Below are 21,633 nucleotides of genomic sequence, written 5' to 3'. Positions count from 1 at the left end.
TTTACAGCAGTTTGTGCTTGCTTACCTCTCTGGGTTTTCAGGAGACAAGCATGGCATATCAAGAGCAAAAACTCCAAGGGAATGTGAACTAGGCTCAGAGATACTTACAACTTCAAGGGCTAGGGGCCTGTGGCTTGGTGCAAAGCTTGGGCCTCTCAACGGGTATACACCTGTGTATACACCTGTACACAGCTATATACACCTGTGCTTTCCAATGTGGTATGTGATCTCTAACCACATGTGATCGGTCCAAACTGAGATGTGAATGTAAGGGTAAAGTACATAGCCAGATCTCAAAGACTCAGTATGAATAAAAGGAAGTAAAATATGTCATTAATAAATTCTGAAATATTGACTGCATGTTGAAATGACAATGGTTTCGGACACCTCATCTTAAGTAAAAGATAGCGGGACAATTACTTTCATGTGTTTCCTTCTGCTTTTTCATCATGGCTACTAGAACATTTAAAATTACCTGTGTTGCCTGCTTTTGTCATTTGCATCTATCGACAGCGCTGGTAACATACTTGGTAATTGAAAAGATGAACCCAAGTGGAAAATGTGGTGCATCTGATCAAAAGTTGTAAACCATCTGCAACGAATATATTTCCCAACAGGTGAACAGAATAATTGAAAAGGCAAACATGTGCCCTGTTGTTCTGCTCCACCCACTGGTGACCTCATGAAAGCTGTTCACTCTTGCTGGTCCTAGCCTCTGCAATGGTTCATTCGGATCATCCTGAGCATTTCTTTTAGTGCTCACAGTTGGAGTGTGTGGCAAATTCCTAAGGGTTTGGTAACTCATGGGTGAAGGTGAATAACAGTGGTAATAAACCCCAAATATCTGCAGCGCCAATGTTGTCTGCTGCTCTCTCACAAGAGACACAACTTTGTCTTTCTGGAGCCACAGCTAAAATTTAATGGCAATAATAATCAAGTTTACAATAGACAGACTGGGCCACCCTACAGGAGGGATGATGCCATGTGCCTGTGCACCCCAATAAGTGGGTTTTATATGACAAGACTAGAGTCCTAACATGGAAAAACTTAAGAGCTCCTTAACAACCCAACAAACACTAAAAGGTGAACCCAACATCTTATATCCCAGGAGAGGGCAAAGAGAACCAGTTATTCTTTTAGTTCAGGTTCTGCCCTATTTCTTTTTATTTTCAAAGCACCTAATAATCTGCTGGAAGCCATTCTGCATTTCTCAGGCAAATGATACACTTTTTTAGATGATTCCAGTTTCTCCTTAAAAGGCAAAACATTTCAATTTAGATAACTCAATTATAACGAATAGGGTAAAGTCTCAGTACAATGAAAAATAGCATTCATGACCCTGTGAATATTTTAAGCAAACATATGCTCAAAATATATGTGTGGAAACAAATTTGGAATTAAGAAATTGTAGGAATAAATGCCCACACTGTAGGGATGGAAATCTCACTTACCGTGAAGACCTCCAGAAGTAACGCATGATCTCCCCTAGAAAGAACTCTAGAATTTACATCTCCGTTTTGTATGATTGCCCTGGTATAACTAACTTAAACCTGATGCCTTTAACTTCTGAACATACAGTGACAGGGTGTTCAGTTGCCACTAAGATACTTGCCCATTTGGAAGCAGACCCGGCCTGTATTTACATGGCTCCAGATTCCTTCAATCGTGACTTTTCCGCAACATGACCCTGACAGCACTAATACTGATGAATCTTGTCTGTTCTACAGGTAACCCAAGAAATACTTGGTGACAAAAGGAATGTTAGACATGCAGGCTCTTCCCCCTCCTCCTCTCTTCTTTCTTCCTTTATTTCCTTCCTTCCTTTCTTTTTTTCGTCTATCCGTATCATGCCACTGGAATTCGTATCTTTTTTTTTTTTTTAACTAACATTGAAGGCAAATTGGAAATTTTGACTGAATTGCTGAAAATAAATGACATGTGCTTCAGCCATTCCAGATTTTGGAGGAACTTATTTTAAAAAGCAAGAAAAAGGCTCCAAAATCACAGAACAACAAAAGGATAGATTGGCCACCTTCACTTTTGAAATTGGTGGGGTGGAAGTTGGCCAACCCATGAAAGAGAGCAAGTCTCCGTGGGCCTATTGTGCAAGATAACAATTTGACTTGGAAACGGAAAAAATGACCCTGCATTTCTTTCCCTTTGCCACTATCTACAGAACCACATTTGAAAAAGAGCAAGAGAAGCAGATTAAAAGGAATAGCTTCTGGCTGGCTTTTCCTCAGCATTTTATACTTTCATTCCTTTGTTCTTTTCTCGTTCAACCTCATTCCCAATTATTGCACTGTTTTGGGGGCACTGGGGACAGGACGTCTGGGAAACAACACATTAGTCCATCTGTTTTCTCTGTGAGTTCTTTTCAGCATCTTAGCGTGGCAACAGGAAGGATGTGGGCTCCCTTTCAGATTCAAATGAAGCTAATCAGCCCTAGCTCAGGTTGACAACATCGTGCTTTTGTTACACTGTAGCCTGAGAAAGCCAGAACCACGGCTCTAGTGGGGTAACCATTTCATCCCTGGGCTTAATCTCTTACTTTTAACATCACATTCCTAGCCCACTCTTCACTCAAAATAAAGGCAAAACGCAAACACAGAACTGCTGACACAGCAAGACTTAAGTGCATGCTTCCGTTAAGAGAATTCTCATTTTTAGAGTTGGAACGATCAATATTTCCAACGTATTTGCATATGTTTTAAGTTGTGTGGCACAAATGTTCCAAAGTGGCAATGTCTCCTTTCAAACTATTTATGAAATTTGAAGAATGCAGTAGGAAAAGCCCACCATGCCTCTTTCCCAAACATGTATTTCTAAACGTGCAAAAACAAGAGGTATTACAATCAGATGTGGAACTTTTGGTCTAATTCTTAAAATTGTATGTTTTATTACTAATACTTCCACAAAAAGATCAAAGCAAAACCATGGACTGGGATGTGGAACAGTGTTGGACAAACACCTTACCACTGAATGTGGGGACTGACTCTACTGTCAATTCTGTTACTCAAAACTTGGTGATCTTGACAAGTTATTTATCTCTTTTGAATCTCAACACCATCCATCCATCCATCCATCCATCCATCCATCCATCCAACAAATATGTCCCATCTACTAGGTGCCTGGCCCTTGGTGAGCTAAAAAGGTGAATAAGCTATTATCCCAGCAACTGGGGTGGCTTTTGATAAAGCAAGTATACAAACAATTCTACACGGCTGTCACATAGAAGTTACAGAGTACTAACAGGAGCTCAGTAGAGGAAGAAATCACGTTCAATGGAAGGATCAGTCAAGACTCTATTAAGAAGAAGCATTTAGTTTATTGCTTGAGAGAGGAGCAAGATTTCTAAATTTAGAAATGGATTGGAACATTCTTGGCCTCAGGAACATTGGTAGCAATGGCACCAGGGAGAGCAGACTGCCAGACAAGGGAGGAGGACTAGACCTAGCCTGGACAGCAAAGAGAACACCCAGAAGAGGGTACACAGCTAGGAGGCAGTTTTGGTGGACCAAGCCAGTATTAATCTTGATTTAGGGAGGAGGTGGGGAGGCTGGGTAGAGGGACAGACAGGGTTGTTGACTGGTGCGATTTCATTGGGGGCTTAGTTTATCTCTAACGTGCTAGCTGACATATTCTAGTACTTAGTAATCCAGCACAAGTGAGGAAAATTGTTAAACTGGATGCCCACAAACAGGGGTAAAAATAGCTTGGGATAAAACTCAGTCCCATTTCCATATTTGAAATCTCAACATTAATTGGTCTTATTAAAATAGATTGGTCTTATGGAAAAAGTATCAAGAAGTGATGGATGAAAAAAGCCCAATTTGGGTAATCCTATTAAAGTGTTTCAGCATTTGGTCTGATCCCTCATATAGGATAGGGATGATTAGCTCACTTCTGTTTTGAAAGGGATCAGAGGAATGTGGTTCTTTATGGACTTCAGCAATGCATCATCCAAAAAAGCCTCTCATATCTCTATGGGAGTGAGACAGGAAAATGTGGCTTGGATATCAGGGCAATGAAATGAATGATAATGTTTAGATGGGCCTGATCAGTGAGTTCATGTCCATTTAGAAGGTGGACTCTGGGGCGCCTGGGTGGCTCAGTTGGTTAAGCGTCCGACTTTGGCTCAGGTCACCATTTCACGGTTCATGGGTTCGAGCCCCGCGTCGGGCTCTGTGCTGACAGCTCAGAGCCTGGAGCCTGCTTCAGATTCTGTGTCCCCCTCTCTCTCTGCCCCTCCCCTGCTCATGCTCTGGCTCTGTCTCAAAAACAAATAAAAACATTAAAAAAAAAAAAATCAGAAGGTGGACTCTAAGGGGCATAAAACAGGGCTCTGAGTTCTTCAACAACTTTGCCAATATCTTCGATGAAGATGTGGAAAATCTGTTTGATAAAATATTCAAATGAGACAAACTTTTGGAGGGATAGGAAATGTTGCAGGTGACAGTGTCAAGACACAAAAATATCTTGATAGGCTATTGTAATAGGCCAGAACTGAGATAAGGTTAGTGAAGGAAAATGTGAGGGCCCGAACAAAAAAATGTTGCATAAGTACAGGAAGGTGGGCGTATGGTTTGAGCAGCAGCACATGTGAAAAAGATTTGGAGGGTGTTAGTTGAGTAATTTCAGTTTGAGTCAATTATTTGACATGGCTGCTGGAAAGCCAGTGTGATCTAATGCAGTGGTTATTGAAACATAGCATAAGTGACCTCATTTAAGACAAGGTTTTAGAAACACTTAGAAACACCGGAGCTTTTGATATAAATGTGTTGGGTAAACTTCCTAACAAACCTAGCTTGGCTTAACCAACCATGTTGGTTACCATGAAGGTATTCCTCTTAGGTAGGCTGAGCTAAGGAGGTTAACAGATAGCAATGATGGAGCTATCACACTGGAGGTTGCATTTAGCCATTCTTAGCAAATCTGAACTTTGGGTCTTTAAATTGCAATCGTGAAATTTTAGGCACCGAGAGACAGAGACCATTTAAAAGGGCAGTGTCGTCCCCTTATTCCTCATTAACCACAATGCTGAGAAATACTAAGATACAACTTGCGTTGCCTGTTTGAAGGTGGAACTCTTTAACTGAATAGTTCTGGGCCCAAGTTGGAGTTTGCTTTCTTGATGGGTGGAGAGGATCATGAGTGAAAGGGAGAGGAGTGCCCACAACTTACAGTCAACTCCCTGCAAGCACAATAGGGTACTATTCCCATGGGGGAAGAGATCTTGTAATAACTCTTACTATTCCCTCAGTGTATAAGTTGTGAACTCTGAGCTTCCAAACATAACACTTACTTTTATGTCAGCAAATAAAAGGCAAGTTTCTCCCCACTGGCTATTAGATACATAGAAAGCAAGCCGGCATAATTTTTAATTTCTTTTAATGTTTATTTAGTTTTGGGAAAGAAAGAGAGAGAGCCAGACACAGAATCAGAAACAGGCTCCAGGCTCTGAGCTGTCAGCACAGAGCCTGATGCAAGGCTCAAACTCATGAACTGCAAGATCACGACCTGAGCTGAAGTTGGATGCTTAACTGACTGAGCCACCTAGGCACCTCAAACTAACATAATTTCTTCTTCTTCTTCTTCTTCTTTTTTTTCAAGTATTTATCTAATTTTGAGAAAGAAAGAGAGACAGCAAGTGGGGAAGGGGCTGAGAGAGAGGGAGACACAGAATCCAAAGCAGGCTCCAGGCTCTGAGCTGTCAGCACAGAGCCCGAAGCAGGGCTTGAACCCACAAACCGCAAGATCATGACCTGAGCTGAAGTCAGACGCTTAACTGACTGAGCCACCCGGGCACCCCAAGCTGACATAATTTCTTCTTTTTTCTTTTTTTAGTATTTATTTATTTTTGAAAGAGTGAAAGAGACAGAGCACAGCGGGGTAGGGGCAGAGAGAGAGGGAGACACAGAATCCAAAACAGCCTCCAGGCTCTCAGCTGTCAGCACAGAGCCCGATGCGGGGCTCGAACCCACAAACTGCAAGATCATGACCTGAGCCAAAGTTGGACGCTTAACTGACTGAGTCACCCAGAAGCCCCAAAGCTAATATAACTTCTAAACAAAGTTGGATTTTTAAAAAAATAGGATATTTGTTGCTATATGTTGTTTTCCTTCCTCCTGTAGTTGGTGTTGATCTTCAGGACAAGGATTGCATGGATCTTGGTGTATACCTTAAGAATAACAGATGACAGCCATTGTTTCTCATCTCAACTGTTTCCCTTGAGAGAAAGAAATTCTTAGATGATGGGGTCAGTGGGTTTTTGCCTTTTTTCTGAGGGGTTTTCCTTAGTAATTATCTAATAAAATACTCTTAAAACATATACATAGATAAATACATATCTCATGTGGATATGTGTGTGTGTTTACAATTTAAGTCTCTCAATCCATGACTATATAGAATCTAGAACTTGTTCAGAAAATAACAGATATTGAAAAGACCTGGAATTATGTTGGGAAAAGCTAATACAAAAAGTGAAAACTGTTTTGCTTAGGGAAGACATCTAAGCAGTCTTCAAAAAAACTTACATGGTTCTTACATGGAAGAAGATTTTCTTATGACTTGTTTTAATAATGAGAACTTCCCAAAGATGGTAGAAACCATCTGACAATACAGATGTTCTTGTAGAATATAGATAAACAGATACCGGTTGGACTAGATTAACTTTAAGTCTCCTTCACGCACCAGCTCCCCCCTCCCCCAAATAGCCCACACTGTTAAAGCTAACAACGTAATCTGAAGATGAATGCCTTGAGGCCAGGGCTTCTGAGAAACTAGATTCATAGTTACTTAGAAGCTGAAGAAGGGAATCCATGTTCTGAGAGAAAGAGGACAATACCAGAGAAAGGCACGTTGACACTCTACCATGATTAAAGCAAACTGTCAGAACTGTAAGGACAGAATAACAAACATAGTGAGAGATTTTAATGACACGTCTCTAATAACTGATGAATTCATAAGTATATAAAAGATGTGAATAACATAATTAAGAGGTTTAATCTAATGGGTTAACCTAATCTATTTTTTAAATGTTTTTATTTTTGAGAGAGAGAGAGAGAGAGAGAGAGAGAGAGGCAGACAAAGACAGCAGGGGAGGGGCAGACACAGAATCCGAAACAGGCTCCATCCAGGCTCCGAGCTGTCAGCACAGAGCCTGACTCGGGGCTTGAACCCATACCTGTGAGATCATGACCTGAGCCGAAGTCAGATGCCCAAACGACTGAGCCACCCAGGCGCCCCAAACCTAATCTCTTTCTAAAGCTCTATTTCCCCGGCACCCATCAAAGAATATGCGTTTAAAAAAGAACATTCATGGAATGTTTTTAAGAAACTGATCACACACTATGCCAAGAACCAAGTCACAATAAATTTTGTGAACTGGTATCAATCATACAAACAACATTCTCTTATTACAATAGATTGTTTAAAATTAGACTACTAAACAAAATGATAACTAAAAAACTCTCACTTGGGCGCCTGGGTGACTCAGTTAAGCGTCCGACTCTTGGTTTCAGCTCAGGTTATGATCTCGGGTTTGTGAGTTTGGGCCCTGCACTGGACTCTGAGTTGACAGTGTGGAGGCTGCTTGGGATTCTCTCTCTCTGCCCCTTCCTCTCAAAATAGATAAACAAAAACAAAACAACTCTCACTTGTTTGGGAATTTAAAATGACACTGCTAGTAACTCATGAAGCAACGAAGAAACAATTATGGTAATGACAATATTCTTAAAACTGAGTGATGATGAAATATTCTGTAATGAAACTGGTAAGATTCCACTAAAGCTGTACTTAGAAGAAAATACTTAAATCTTATCCTAGAAAGGAAAAAGTATGGAAAATTAATGAGTAGCCAACTCAAGAAGAAAGTGTCTAAAGAAAGTGGAAGAAGGGAATAATAAAGGGTAGAAACTAATAAAATCAGTAAACAAAGATACATTAGAGAAGATTAACAAAGTAAAGGCTGTTTATTTGAAAAGGTTGATAGGCAAGTCGCCAAAACTGATCAAGGAAAACATAGGGAACACTCAAAATAATATTAGGAATAAAAGAATGTAACTACAGATTCAGCAGAGATGAAAAAATAAGAGTGTCCTATGAGCAACTCTATGTCATTAGGTTTGAAAATTTCAATGAAACGAGGAATTTCAGAAAAACAAAGTCCTGTAACCATTAAAGAATGTGGTGTATCAGTTAAAACTCTACTCATCCTTCTATCAAAGAGAACAAAACCAATAAACATGAGGTTCAGATGGTTTTAGAGAAAAAAAAGATGCAAGTTTCAGAGAGAGAAAATGGGAAAGCACCAGTATAATCTCAGTATCAAAACCAGACAAGGACAGTAGGGAAAAGGGAAAATTATAGGCCAATTTCAGATATAAATACAAACAAAAGTCCTAAAAATATATTAGCAAATGAACCCACTGGTACATAAAATATAGCATGGCTAACTTGGATTTTTAGCAATGACACAAGGATGATTTAACTCAAGAAAGTTGCTGACAGCAATTTCCCCATTATCAGATTAAAAGAGAAAAACCCTCGGTCTTGTCAATGGACACAGAAAAAGGACACTGAGTACAATTCAACACTTGTTTGTGATTTTAGAAAATAGGAACTCTTAGCAAACTAGGTTAAATTTCTTAACCTGAAGAGTATTAGTATTAACCAAATCCCAACAGTAGGCGTCGCATTCAATGGTGAAATGTTAGCAGCCTTCCCCTTAAAACGAAGACAAAGCCAGGGAGGTGTGGTTCTCCTACTTCACTCAACACTGTACTGTGGGTCCCAGGCAGAGGGGTAAGATAAGACAGATCGATCAATCGATCAATCAATCAGTGTTGGAAAGGAAGAACTAAAACTTGTAATTCTTCATGGATATCATTGGTTACACAGACCTGAGAGAAATTACAGATAAATGATCCGAATTGACACAAGGCCTTAGCAAACTGCTATTAGTTCAATATGAATAATCCTGTTCCTATGTACCAGCAACAGTTAGACAAAGTAGTTTTTTTCAAAAAATAGAACACTTATTTTTCTCGACCTTCATTTCCTGCTCTTTGACACACACCTCATTCAGGTAAGCATAGGATGATAAAAAAATAATTAAGAAAAACAAGTAACCTAATTATACTGTAAAACTGTGAGAGGAAACAATTTCAGGGAAGACTTACAGGATTCCTTCTATTCTATGGTTCCCACAGAAAAATTCCACTTGAAAAAAATGAGGCTCTGTCGATGGGGTTGCCTTGAACTGTGGTGAATCACATGTCTTACTGGAAAAGAAACACAAACAGGAAGTTCCAGGCCTTTGCAAATCAAACTCTGTCTCAAAGGAAAAGTAAGGTTGCCACCTTCTCTTCCACACAGCTCATAATAAAGTCAGCAGGAACCAGCCCTTCAAATGGCATCCCACATCGGGAAGGAGTCAGGTGTCATGAAGGGAGAGGCGCTAGACAAGAGGTAGGTAGGGACAGAGGGTTAAGAAAGTTCTTCATGTATGTGAAGATAATATTGAGGGTTGCTTACAATTTTTTTTGTTGTTGAAATTTCACTATACATGGGGCGTCTGGGTGGTTCAGTTGGTTGAGCATCCGACTTCGGCTGAGGTCATGATCTCGTGGTTTGTGCGAGCCCTGTATCGTGCTCCGGGCTGACAGCTCAGAGTCTGGAGCCTGCTTCAGATTCTGTGCCTCCCTCTCTCTCTGACTCTCCCCTGCTTGAGCTCTGTCTCTCTCTCTCTCTCAAAAATAAATAAACATTGAAATTTCATCACTATATCAAGCACAGGATGATACTGACATTCTAAGAACTACCTGGTTCAATGGAGACCCCTAAATGTATTCTGTATTTGGGTCTATCCATCAGCATGGGCTTGGTGTGCTTATGTTTTCAACACTCTTAGAGGAGCATACTATGGCACATACAATTCTTTTCCACTTGGCAGCTGATTATCATTTTGATGAAATGACAACAAAAATGAGATAAAATATCATGAAGAACTTTTTATATTCCTTTGGATCTGACTGGGCAATTTGCTCAATGAAAACAAGGTTATCTGAAAATACTACATTATGATGTTGTTTTTAACAATGTTTAAAACCTAATTTGCTGAAAACAACCAAAATAAGCAGAAATAGAGGCTGGGTTTCCTGTTTGATTAAATAACCAATGTATGGTACATTTCCATAGTGGGATAGGAGATAGCACTAAAATCATATTGTAAAATAAATTTACTGCCATAAAAATATTCATGCTATATTGCCGAGTTATAAAAATAAGATATAAAACATTAAGTGCAATTTGAAATCCCTTTAAAACTTCCAAATTTGGACACTGAAAAAAAATACTAACAATATGTGTGATTGTTTCTGGGTGATGGAGTAACAGTAATAGTGACTTTTGTCCTTGTGCTTTTCTGTATTTTCTAAGTACTCTACACTGAGGACATGCATTAACGTGGATATTATTTTGAAAAACTCACCATAATGACATCTGTTACAACACGGACGGACATTATGCTAAGTGAAACGTGCCAGACACAGAATATGATTTCACCTGTATTTGGAATCTAAAAACAAAACAAAAAAATGAACAAAGAAAAAGAAATGGACTCATAAACACAAAGAACTGACGGTTGCCAGAAGGAAGGGGTAGGGGGGTGGACAAAGCAGGTGAAGGGGAGTGGGAGATACAGGCTTCCAGTTACGGAATGAATAAGTCACAGGAATAAAAAGTACAGCATGGGGAATATAGTCAGTGGTACTGTGACAGCGTTGTATGCTGACAGATACTTGTGGTGGATAAAGAAGTTGAATCACTAGGCTGCACGCCTGAAACTATGTAACATTGTTTGTCAACTACACTGTGATAATTAATCAATGAACAAACAAAATCCACCATAACGAAAATACCTAGAGCTCCTATAGCACAAACTTCTGGAGCTCTTCAAGAACATTTGTCACAAACATTTTTTTATTCTTAAATTTTTAAGAATGTTTTTCAATCTATTTTTGAAAGAGTGAAAGAGAGCACAAGCCGGGTAGGGGCAGAGAGAGAGAGAGAGACGGAGACACAGAATCCGAAGCAGGTTCCAGGCTCTGAGCTGCCACAGCACAGAGCCCAATGCGGGGCTCAAACTCATGAACCGTGAGATCGTGACCTGAGCTGAAGTCAGACGCTCAACCGCCTGAGCCACCCAGGTGCTCCCATTTTGTCCCAAACCTAGTACAGCTTTGTGGCAGCCAAAACAACCAACAGTAACAGTGTCCTACTGACAGTTGCACTAGAGGATCTTTTCTTACTCCTGTTCTACCCGAGTGGCAGTGTTTGGGCTGGAGTAGACCAGTGCCCTCAGGAGACACTGAAAAGGCTCAGTGTCCACCCCAAGGAGGAGCCTGCTTCCCTGAGCTTACTCTCGCACCGTCCGCAAGGGAGAGTGCAGAGCCCCTAGCCCAGCGTCTGGGACAAAATTCCACTTACCACACTTCCTAATGTTGCCTTCCTGCTCAGCACCTTTCCTCAGGTCTCCAGCTTGGCTTCCAAGCCTTCCACGTTAGGGCCCCCACACCTGTCCCACCAATCTCCCACTGCCTCGGCATGATCTCCACCCAGGATGGGACATATCTCCACACGACTGTCCGTGCAGTTCCCACATCTCATCCATGTGCCTGGCCCCATGCTGGTCTTACCCTCCAGAAGCCTTCATTTTAGCTCCTCAGGCTCACATTGGTCTCCCGGTCTCTTAGTTCCTTGGCTTATCCCCCACAATCACACTGAGTCCCTGTTTGCTGTGCATGGCAGGGTCTCTAAAGCATTGGGGCCAAGTCTTGTATTGCTTTGAACCCCCACCCCCACCCCACTGCCTTCTCCCAGCTCCTAGCACAGGCCTGTGGCATGGCAGCAGTCTCTTCCTTCCAGTCTGCCTGTTAGCCTGCTTCCTTTCCTCTTTCTGCTTGTCCCATCCTGGAGAGCAGAGAATGGCATTTTCCCTGCTCATTCTTCTTAGTTTCTATCTATATGGCCTCCTCTGATGTCTTCAGCTCTCATTTAGCTGCACTGATGGATGACAAATCACAATCCACGAGGGTGCCTAGTCGGTCCTCTTGTCTTCTCACTCCCAGGCACCCACAGGTGCTGCACCTTGTGTGCCTGCTCCCACTGAGGACTAGGCCTCCTTCAGTTCCTTCCTAGCTCTCCTCCTTGCTTTTCAGGGCTTTCGTAGGTTACATTATCCATTCATTTCTTCACCACCTAGTCATGGAGTGCCTTCTGTGTGTTGGGTACTGTTGCTTAAACTCACATTTAGAGGTCTGTGTCCCCAACTAGACTGGAAGCTCCCTGATGGCAGATGTTATCTGTTACAATTATTTAAAGGTCCAGACAATCTGGCAGTACGCTGATAAAGTTTGGAATATATTGAACTGAAGCTAGAGAGAGGAAAGGAATGAAGCAGAGGCTACAGTTTCATTCTGTAACTCTCCCCTTTGTGGTTTGACTACAGAGATGGTGTAAAGACAAGGAGAAACTCCCACTCGAGCAGAGAGAATAGAGCCTTCGTGTTTTTTCCGAGTTCAGACCAGACAAAAAGTGGGACAGTGATGTATGTGAAAGCACTCTTTAGATGGGAGAATATGTCACAAATATGAAGCACCATCATCAGCGTGATACGCATTATCTATGCCTTATGTGGAAAGTTTGATTCCAAACAATAAGCAACCAAGTCATCGCATCTTGCAAGTTCCTGCAATGGGCAGCAAAATATAGCCTGAAAAGAAAGCTGATAGCCTCACAAAACCCAAACGAAAGATAAAATGAGCAAGAACAGCCACATACCCAGAGAGAGCAAACCCACACCGCTTGGAGCAAGAAATCCTCTAATTGCCTCCACACCCCTGCTCACTTCCATCTGCTTGCATTTAAGGAAGCCCAACCACAAGGCTCCCTGCAGCTGCAGAGAAGAAGGGAAAGGCATTCGGAGCGTGTGGATGGCTGCAGCAGGCAGGAGCCAACAGTAAGGACGGAAGGTCCCCAAGCAAGACTAAACAGCGCAGCGGACAACAGACTCAATGTTTGTCACGCAAAAGTGAGCAAACAACGTCTTCTGGTAGTGAGACCGCGTGAAATAATGGCACTCATTCCTGGGAGGAAGGCAGCAGTAACACGCGTGGGCAGGAATGCTGCAGTGGAGGACAGGACTCATCTGGACCAGGGAGTCGCAAGGGGCCTAAGCTGCAAGAGGTTTCCTGTGGGGAAGAAATCCCTGCTTAGTGTGCTGTAACTCAACCTTGACAAAACTCCCCAGGTGGCAATCTTAGTTTTTAGCAATGCCAACCTTCTGACTTTGGTGTCATTTTGATCATTCCTCCCCTGCTGTCCCTACCTCAATCTCACCCATCCCAGTCCTCACTCTTTCTGGGCTATCCCATGCTCAGGACTTTCCCCTCTGCCCCCACAATCTGAGGGAGCCCCCTGAGGAGCAGTCAGATAGTATAGTTGTTTTGTTTTTGTTTTTAAGTCACAGCAACTTGGAGAACAGGTGGCCCATTTTTAGATGCTGAGACTGAGGTTTACAGAGCCAGAGACAAGATGCGGTCGTCCCACCAGCTGGTGGCAGGGATATGAGTCCTCACGTCATACCTTACAACATACCACACATGAGAGAAAAGGGAAACCAGTGCTTAGTGACCCAGGGGCCTGACACCATGTGAGGTGGCTTCACATACGTGATCTGAGTTCAAGCCTTACATGGGTTGGGCTCAAAGAAGTTAAACACTTTTCCTCAAGTCTCACAGCCAGTAATGGCAGATGCTGGGGTCCACATCCAGTCTGATTACAAAGCCGTCTCTTCCTTCTAGCCTGGATTGCCTGAAACCGTTCAGGATGAAGGAAGCTGATGGCGTAGTTAACTCAAGAGACAGGTACCTCTTGAAGGCTTTCAATTCTGCCCAGGGTATAGTGGAAGGAGAACAGTATAATGGTGTAAGCATCAGTGAGTCACATGGCTTGGACCAAGGTTCCATCAGAATTTTGGAAATCGGTGGGAAAAGTTGTTGCCAGAAACGTTTTGGTTTCCTGGCGTGACCATAGTCTATGGCGACTAGAGGATTCTAGAGAGGTGGCTTTCCTTTCTCGAAACAGCTTCGTCGTCTAGGGCAGGGTAGAGCTAGGAGGGCAGAGCTTTCCCTGGACCAGGAGCACGGCCTCAAGAACTAAGGGCAGGCTGGGTAATAATGCCAATGGCAGCCAAGTTTGGGCCGCCGGGATACACGGAGCCCTCCGTGGAAGTGGGAGAGGGCCTACTGGGCTGTACTGTCAGCAACAAAATGCCCTCCGGGATCCCTTGGACAGAGTGTCTTTGCCTCCAACCATCATTCCCAACAGAATATAGCAGAGCAGACCAGGCCAGGTCGCCATCAGAGCAGGGCCTGTGTTACACAGTGGAGCGGTGTGGGTGGCTCGGTTTTTGATGTCTGCAAAAAAAATTCGATCATGGCCTTCAACGAGGAGGAACAGCTTCAACATACAGGTTGTATGCATGCAATATGTTCCTGTGGGTAAATGATGGAATCCCACCTACATGGCCAGAACTGGAAAAGAGAACTGTCCATCATCACGTCCAGCTCTCGCCTTCCACGAGCAGCAACAGCGAGGAGGCGTCCCAAGCTGTTGGCTCAAGGCACCACCGCTGTTTCTGCATCGGTTTTCTGAGGTCTCTCAGACCTCAGCAGTTGATGTTGATTAGGTACACCTCCAAGTAATTTCTATCCCTGGCTGGGTATGCCTAAGATTACAATTCCACCAACTCTCAAATCTGTCTCTTTGGAGCAGACATCAGTAGGATAGGTATGTGAAAATAACTTGTGTTCTGTCCACTGCTTGATGAGTTAGACAAAGTTTGCTTCTGTTGGAATTCCACTCTGCCAACATTTTATTGTGAAAAACTTCAAATACATAGCTCTAATAGTTTTATGTTGAATATCTATCTAGTTCTAACAATAACATTATATTGTATTTGCTTTATCATATAGCTATCCACCTACTGTACTGTAAAACCTTTTACCTACACATTTAATAATTTTACATCAAACATCTACCTAGCTTCTAACATTAACATTATACTATAGGGGCACTGAGTGGCTTGGTTGGTGAAGCGTCTGTCTTTGGCTCAGGTCATGATGTTGCAGTTTGTGAGTTCAAGCCCCGTGTCGGGCTGGCTCTGTGCTGACAGCTCAGAGCCTGGAGCCTGCTTCAGATTCTGTGTCTCCCTCTTTCTCTCTGCCCCTCCCCCACTCTCTCTCGCTCTCAAAAGTAAATAAACATTAAAAAAATTTTAAAAAAATTATACTTGTTTTATAATATAGTGATCCATCTACCCAAACTGTAAAACTTGTCTAGGCATTTTTTTGTGCTCTTGATTCTTCTAATTTGCTGCTTGGGGGAAAGCATGATTTTCGGACACCTCTGAGAGTGAGAATCCCTGCTTGAGCACTTACTGGTCGGGAGACTTTGCACAGGTGTTGGATTTCCTAGTGTTTCAGTTTCCATAGTTATAAAATGTGAGGAACAATGCCCAGGGGCCGTGAGGATTAAATGCAATATGGTCAGGGAAGCACCTGTGAGGACATGTAACCAATTTTTAATTCACAGACAGTGCAGGCACTGGCTGGCTCTCTCTCTTCTCTATGAAACAAAATTGTAGTAGTCAAAAAATAGTAACAATAATCCAATCCAGGTACAGATGAAACAAGAATGGCAGAATGTGGATAACTGTTGTAAGCTGGGTGAAGGATACCCGGGGGTCCATTATGCTCTACTGTTTACTTTCTACAGATTTGAAAATTTCCATAAAAGAATATTAAAAAAATGAATTCACCACTGGATTTTGTCAAGAAAAATAAAAGGAATCCTGTATTTGAAAAATTTCGTAAGAAACCTCGGAGGAAGTAACAAGATAAGAAATGATGACACGGGAGGCCCTGGGCCATCTCACTCTCACAGATGGGGAGGAAGCACGGGGTTTAGGTACTTTGTACATGCTCCCCAGTGACTTGGTTCACTACTGGGTGAGAACCTTTGTACTTGGCAGAAAAGTGTGAAACCACACTTTCCAGCATATTAACTGTGAGAATAAATACTTTGCATAATGCAAAGCTTGTGCCTCCAGCTAATTTGCAGGCAGAGGACAGCGTGCGGAGCCTCTGATTTAGCAGAATAAAAACTATTTGTAATGGAACAGCCTCCCTCTGTAAGTCAGGGCTGGGTCAGCAAAGGACTCCATTAGACTGGATTCTCCCACATCACTTATCAGTGGTCTGGACTAGTAGAGATAAAGGGTTCCTTAGCCACTTTCAGAACTGGAGAAACCTGGAGTAAAAAACCAAAAACTGCGGACAACGTTTAACTGAGAAGTGAAAAGAGAGGCTTCATTTCTTTCCTTTAAAACAAAAATGTCACCTTCCTGTTCCAGTCACCTGATTCCTTCCCTTCCCTGCTGCGGTTCGTTCTCTCTCGTTCACCTCTGCTGGCAGTCAGGGGCAAGGAGGGGCCATGATGGAGCCGCTCCGCTCAGCGGGATGGTGTGTGTCTCTTGGGGCCCTCACAGGAGCAGTAGAAGCAAGGTGTTCGAGGGGTGGGGCAGCTGTACTTCCACAGGGAAGTGACAAAGCCATGCTTTCTGCATGAGGGCCGCAAAGAAGAAAGCTAGTGACAGGGGGGACCTGCACACAGGGGTGTGTGCACACGTGTGAGCACAGACACGCACACACACTCCTTCAGAGGATCTGGCAGTATGTGTATACCCGTGTGTTACTGCCTCGTGTCTCCCCCAAATTCACATGCTGAAGCCCTAAACCCCAGTGTGACTATATTTGTTGATAGGTCTTTTAAGGTCGTTAAGGTTCAATGAGGCCACAGGACAGGGCGCTAGTCCCACAGGTCTGCTGTTCTTGTAAGAGGAAGTGATAGTAGGGATGTGTCTATGCAGAGAGAAGGCCACAGGAGAATGCGGTGAGAAGGCAGCTCTTTGCAGAAAGGAGTGGCTTAACCAGGAGAAGAGGCCTCTTTGGGCACCTGTGCCGAGAGAGACCCAGCGTTGGACAAAGAGGTGAATTTTCCAGCCTGAGAGACTGGGAAGAAGTGGTATTTAAGACAGGCCTTGCCGCAGACCCTAAGAGATGGGAGGAAGGCATTCTAGCGCAGGAGAGTGAGTCCCTTAGGCCCAGTTGAGGGCACAGAGGTGATCTGGTTTTGCTGTGGGATGAATATGAAGTGTAGGTCGGACAGACGGATCGTGAAAGGCCTTGAGTACGTTCACCACGTTTAGGCCTTTCTCAGAGGCTAATGGGAGCCTGCAAAGTTGTAAACAGAGGATGACAAGACTGATACACATGCTAACAAGGGCAAAGTCAGGAGACCTCACATGGAATAAGCATTTGGTAGTGCCAGGCATCATGTTAGCACCACATCTTATCTCCCGTAATTCTCGACTACCACCTGGGAAAGTAGGATGGTGAGTTCAAGAGGTGGAGTCTCTTGTCCAAGACCCCACAGCTGGTTTCCAGCAGGGAGCTCCGATTTCAGTCATAGGCCCAGCACCAAAGTGAATGCCCTGCCCATCCTGCCACTTAAAAGCTTAAATCCAGTTCTCACAACTTCGCCTACTTTCCTTGCAACCAGAATGGCTATTTAATGGAACAGAGACTGGAATGCACATTTTGTTTAGGCTTAGGAAGCGGGCAGAATAGCAGCAAAAACTTCCAATGCACAGGGCACGTCTAGAAATATTATTCAGCCTTCCAAAAGAAGCAGTATGTGGGCCGGTTCTCGTCCTTCCTGTCACAACACAAAGTTACAAGTTTTCCTGTTACAGTTCAGGACTGTATCAAAGTAACCAATAATGGTAATTTGCATGTAAGCTGCAAAAATGCGTAGGGAGAGCAGTTGCCCTGGGCGAGCTGACACCCAGCGCTGACTATATTTTTTTCGGGGCAGTGTTGACAGCTACTCTCAAATATTCTTTGCCCCCCAACTCCTGAAAGAGCATCCAATATCCAGGGGAACACAGTGCTGTGTTCTGGGTCCACTGGAAGGACAGACTTAGTGAGGGATGCCATGATCATTTCTTTTGGCTCCGTTGCTTATCCACAACCTCAGATATATTTAAGAATGAAAAAAAGAGTAAAAAACTGGGTTAGAAACAAGAGTTAATGTTCCCGAAATACAAAAATCAAATCATACCATGACATGTACCAGCAGGAAGCACTTAAATATTCTTAAATGCACTCTCCTCCAAGGGCAAACATTTTTAGTATTTAGGAAGCAGTACTTACAGAGGTAACTTGGGTGCTATTTTGAAAATTACACACTACTATTATTATCCTAAGATATAGTTGTGCATGTATAACAGTTTGTCAGGGGAAAGGCAAACTACTGAGAGCATCAATTCAATTCAGCACACCTACCGTGCTGGATGTCTACTGCGCCAGGCAGTGTAACTAGATAGATCAGGATAAATGAACTGAATAGTATCAGAGGTTGGTCAAATCACTCTAAAAACAACTGATGTCATAATGACCTTCTTCTTCTTTTTTTTTTTTTTTTTTAACTTTAGAACCAAATTTTGAGAGCCATTCCTTTGAAAAACAGGCATAATATTTTCCACTTCCTTGCCTAATCATGCCCCAGGACTCATGTTCGGTGGCTTCTCTGTGAAATTTTCCTAACACTGCCTACCCCACTCCATCTTCAAGAAGACAGTGGGGTAGAACTGGGAATGTGTGTGTGTGTATCCACATGTATGTGTGCGTGTGCACATGTGTGTGTTTGTTGGAGGGTCTTCCTTTCCTTTTTTGCTCCACAGATACACAATACTCATATTACACTTTCCACATTGCATCCCCGTTGTTGGATCCCGGTCTCACCCATAAAACAAAACCCTCAGGGTCATGTACTGTGTCTCAATGTACCTCTGTTTTCCCAAGGTAGGAACAATGCCCAGCACTGCTCCTTAAGTGTTTTCTGAATGAATGAATGAATGTTTTGACTATGAGCTTTATCTCAGACTCCAGAGTGTCTGATAGTCAAAATATTCTCCGTGGTGGGTGTCAAAAATTTCAATGCATGCATATAAATACATTTCAGAGTAAGTTTGTTAAAGTATAACTTCCATCTAGTAAAGCTGACCTTGAGTTTTGACAAATGGACACAATTGAGCAAGGGTAGGTGGTTCTTATGTACTTGCTTGGATCCTGTCCTCAGGACTGTGAGGCTTGGGTGCCAGGGTTTTTAACAAACTCCTCTGGTGATTCAGAGAAGAATCCTTGGAGTCGATGATGCTGTGCCACTGAATTCTAGATTTCCTTGCCCTTCCTCAGCCCCATCCATCACTCTCAGTCAACTATTAATATTGAAGATGAAACCAAAACGTTTCTACTCAGCATAACACTGGAAGCAAAACCTAGGTAACTCAGCCACTTGGCTGGAGTCAACTATAATTTCTGGTTGCTTAGCAGAAATACAGCTACTAAATGATATTTTTAAATGAACATGAGATATCCACCTAAAAAAAATGCCTTTGAATCAGAGTGAATAAAAGGACTATAATTTAATAAATGAGGGACTAATCCAGAATTACTGTAGGGAAGGGATTGGGGTGAGAGAAGAAATCTGCCCTGACAACACATTGTTTTGATTCCAAATGCAACCTTCCACCTAAGTTCAAGGGGCTTTGTGAATGAGAGAGACTGACACAAGGTCAAAACTTAAGGAAGGCAGTGCTGAAGGAAAATAGAGGAAATTCATTTCATCCTTCCAATACTGGAGGAGGCCACAGGACAAGAGGGGGGAAAAAAAGGTATTATTTTCTCTAGCCTTTATTTAACTGAGAATGTTGGAAGATGTGGAACCTGGCCTCTAATTAAGAATATGGGAGACACCTGGGTGGCTCAGTCGGTTAAGCATCTGACTTCAGCTCAGGTCGTGATCTTGAGATTTGTGGGTTCGAGCCCTGCATCAAATTCTGTGCTGTCAGCCTATAAGTGCAGAGCCTGCTTCGGATCCTCTGTCCCCCTCTCTCTGCCCCTCCCCCACTTGCACTCTGCCAAAAATAAATTAAAAAAAAAAAAAAAAAAAGAGTATGGGAGAATCTTTTCCCGATTCAAATTTCCATTTTTATAAATTAGGGTTTCTATTTGGGTGAAGTCCATCATAACAAACACCAGGAGCCCATCACCATTCTTCTGTCATTCCCCCCCCCCCCCACTCATGATTATATTACAATTGAATACTTCAAGTAATAGGGTCAATAGCCAGAGACTTGACATTTAGTGGAAATGGAATCTGACCTTTACTAATGTTTCATTGTGAACAGTGTTCTTGGTTTCATTGTGAATAATGCTTAAGATGGGAGTGATGTATTGACTAGTATTTGACTAGTTAAAAAAAAAAAGAAACCATCATGAATCAAAACAGAGACATACTTGGTATCAAAACAGCTAAAAATTGTATACTATGCATACTTGTTCTGCTGAGGTCCTGGGACACTACTAGCCTGCATGTGTTTTAAGAGTCCATTGATTAGAATGGATTTTTCTGAAAGGGTGAATTAAAAAAAAAAAAATCACCCTGGTTTTGCAAAATGCCACTGAGTTACCCTTAAGAGAAAGGAAATCATGGAAACTGCGGTGGAGACATTTGGAAGTATGCTTCACACTATCATTTACAAGGCAGGGTATGTCGGTCTCACCAGCTGCCAGGACTGGTGGAAAAGTGCTGAGCTAGGGGTTAGGACCAAACCAAGTGTCTCCCTGTAATTAGAGTTAGTTGGGGAAAAAGTGGCACACAGAAGACAGAAACATGTGGCCTCAGACTGGGGCGGAGGTGGGGGAGGACAAGAAAGCTGATTAAGTTTCTCTCTCAAGAGATTTCAATTAAAGAATCTAGTTGGGTGTGGCCCTGGACCGCTCTGCTGCCCGTACTTGTAGCTGTGAGCCACATGGAACACTTGAAATATGGCTTGTGTAACTTGAGATGAGCTGTTGAGTATAAAATACACACTGAGATTTCAGAGATTTAGTACCGAAAGGTTCCCACAATTTTTAATATTGATTGCATGATGATATAACAGTTTAGATACATAGTAGGTTACAGTATATTGTTTAAACTAATTTCACCTATTTCTTTGTACTTTCATTTAACATGGCTACTAGAAAATTTTACATTATGCATGCTCCTTGCCTTCTATTTCTATTGGACGGCACTGATTTGGACCCTCATTTCTTCACTTGTTAAATGTTACTGGGAGTGGAAACCTGGATTGTGGAGGGTTAGCATGGGAAGAAAAACATTGTGGACAATGAGTGACAATGTCAGGGTGGAACATTATGCTTATTACTTGCTGACTGAAAATGTTAACTTCAGGAAACATGAGGAAGAATCACAAGAGACCCAAGCTAATTAGGTCTGACCTGGGTCCCGTTCAACCTGCCTGTGCCTCAGGTTGCTAACCTGTAAAATGGGAGGGCAGGACTAAATTCCTACTGGCTGAAGTAAGACCAGAGAGGGCCTCTACCTGCAATTGTTTCCCGTCGCTTCAAATTCAAGGATAATTTCTGCTAAAAAGAATCA

The 21,633-nt window shown here is 42.6% G+C and overlaps 1 protein-coding gene across 7 annotated transcripts in view; it reads right to left on the bottom strand.

Moving 5' to 3' along the window:
• Window positions 1–21,633, bottom strand: part of FYN (FYN proto-oncogene, Src family tyrosine kinase) — a 215,591-nt gene that overhangs the window by 88,467 nt on the left and 105,491 nt on the right. The gene's annotated exons all lie outside the window — the stretch shown is intronic.

Source organism: Panthera pardus, unplaced genomic scaffold (assembly GCF_024362965.1).
Source record: "Panthera pardus isolate Hobbes unplaced genomic scaffold, ASM2436296v1 HiC_scaffold_17, whole genome shotgun sequence".
NCBI lineage: Eukaryota > Metazoa > Chordata > Mammalia > Carnivora > Felidae > Panthera > Panthera pardus.
The sequence above is the reverse complement of the archived record's forward strand: the minus strand, read 5'-3'. Positions and strand labels throughout refer to the sequence as shown.